The sequence below is a fragment of the Limulus polyphemus genome, unplaced genomic scaffold (assembly GCF_000517525.1).
Source record: "Limulus polyphemus unplaced genomic scaffold, Limulus_polyphemus-2.1.2 Scaffold6380, whole genome shotgun sequence".
Taxonomy (NCBI): domain Eukaryota; kingdom Metazoa; phylum Arthropoda; class Merostomata; order Xiphosura; family Limulidae; genus Limulus; species Limulus polyphemus.
In genome coordinates, this window is record NW_013671990.1 from 49,013 (window position 1) to 51,604 (window position 2,592).

A 2,592-nucleotide genomic window follows, 5' to 3' on the forward strand; every position below is an offset into this window, starting at 1 on the left:
TGTATCTATCTATATAAATATAATAGTACTGTCTGATGTCTGTCCATGTAACTACTTCTATGTAAATATAATAGTACTGTCTGTTGTATCTATCTATATAAATATAATAGTACTGTCTGATGTCTGTCCATGTAACTACTTCTATGTAAATATAATAGTACTGTCTGTTGTCTGTCCATGTAACTACTTCACATGGTGTAGATGGGGTTCATTGGGTCAATGGGGAGATACATACAAATGTTCAGTTTTGTGTTTTTTTATGGGTTTTTTTTACCACTACTTCGCCCCCTGGTGATGAATCTTCACCAAACGTTTGTTGGGTCCATGGGGAGATACATGCAAACTTGGGATTTCACATTTTGTTTTGCAATTTTCATGAAAATTTTTTACAATTACATATAAGGGAAGCAACTTTTCATGTCCAAATATAACCTTTCAGTAATTCTGAATTTATATAATTTTTGACCAGAGGACGAGTACAACAGCTAGTGTAAAATATATAAGAAACAAATCGACTTTTAAATAAGACCTTTGCAGTACCTTATTTAGTATTCTACAAAAGGTTTGGGTCCAATATACCAAGTCATTTTTGTTGTAAGCCGGCAAAAGTATAATAATAATATAAAGAAGAGTCCTGGAGTAGATTTTCTTTTCCTTGTAAGTCTAACATGAGTTGTTTTTTTTTATATATAATAGTTAGAATGGACTTATTCACTAGCTGGGTACTCTCGCTGTTAATGGTATTGTCGGCCGTAATCCCAATAATAATTTCTTACAAGGTTCGAGTATTAGGATACCGTTAGTCCTAAAATAAAATAATAATCTTACAATGCAAAATATTCATAATAATAACAAACGTATAACAGAAATATGAATATATATAATGAAACTAACGGTAAAGAAAGCATTTGTTTTGGAAAGTTGTGCAAAGCTACATAAGAGCTATTTGTGCTAGCTGTCTCTAAGTTTAAATTGATAGGCTAGGGGAAGGCAGCACCAACTCTAATCAAATAGAGGAATTAGACAGTCACTCTTATAATGCACCTTCAGTCCCGACATGTGAAACATAATGCTGTGACAGAAGGATCCAAACCATGAGACCTTGGATTTAGTCTGCCACGCTGAACACTAAAACTTGCCCGGCCCGTTAAAGTAAAAGTAGACTATAATTTAAAAGTTGTTTTAGTTAATTTGTTCACTTTCTGTCTTAAAGTATTTACTTATACTGGGTCTTCTGCTTTAGTAAACAGAAAGACCCAATACTTAGAAGTTTAAAGCAGGAAAGAACAGTAGAGAAATCTGCTTTAGTATTTCTCTACTGTTCTTTTCTGCTTTAAACTTCTATTTATTGGGTCTTTCTGCTTTAGTATTTCTTTACTGTTCTTTCCTGCTTTAAACTTCTATTTATTGGGACTTTCTGCTTTAGTATTTCTCTATTGTTCTTTTCTGCTTTAAACTTCTATTTATTGGGTCTTTCTGCTTTAGTATTTCTTTACTGTTCTTTCCTGCTTTAAACTTCTATTTATTGGGTCTTTCTGCTTTAGTATTTCTCTATTGTTTTTTCCTGCTTTAAACTTCTATTTATTGGGTCTTTCTGCTTTAGTATTTCTCTATTGTTTTTTCCTGCTTTAAACTTCTATTTATTGGGTCTTTCTGCTTTAGTGTTTCTATACTGTTCCTTCCTGCTCTAAAATTCTATTTATTGTCTTTCTTGTAATTAAGCACAAAGCTACACAGTGGGTATCGAAACCGGGTTTATAGCTTTGTAAGTCTGCAGACATACTGCTATGTCTTTTTTTGGGGGGGGGGGAGCTCCTTAAAGTGCATAATATTTTATATTGTTACATTCTGTTTCATATGTAAATTGAATTGATGGCTACTCACTTTAAATAACTAGAAAATTCTTGCAGCTTACTGTTGTCATGCCAACACACCAGGAATATAAAAAAACAAAAAATCTCTGCATTTGAAGCGTATGTATACAGAGCATTACAAATATATTCAAAAGAGGAAGATTTGGGTAACAAATTATTATTAATTAAATATGTAGCTGTTGAAAGAGAATTTGAACGAAGGTTTTGCAGGTTTTATGTTTACTTTCAATAAAATAACTAACGGTTTGAGTAACTTTCCTTCCACATGTAACACAAACAACTGTATTATATACTTCTATAATGTGTTGAGTTTACTGTAAGCTGCAGGTTTTATGTTTAGTTTCAATAAAACAACTAACGGTTTGAGTAACTTTCCTTCCATATGTAACACAAACAACCTGTATTATATACTTCCAAATTGTATTGAGTTTACTGTCAGCTGCAGGTTTCATGTTTAGTTCCAGTAAAACAACTAATAGTTTGAGTAACTTTCCTTCCATATGTAACACAAACAGCTGTATTATATACTTCCAAATTGTATTGAGTTTACTGTCAGCTGCAGGTTTCATGTTTAGTTCCAGTAAAACAACTAATAGTTTGAGTAACTTTTCTTTCACATGTAACACAAACAACTGTATTATATACTTCCATACTGTGTTGAGTTTACTGTCAGCTGCAGGTTTTATGTTTAGTTTCAATAAAACAACTAACGGTTTGA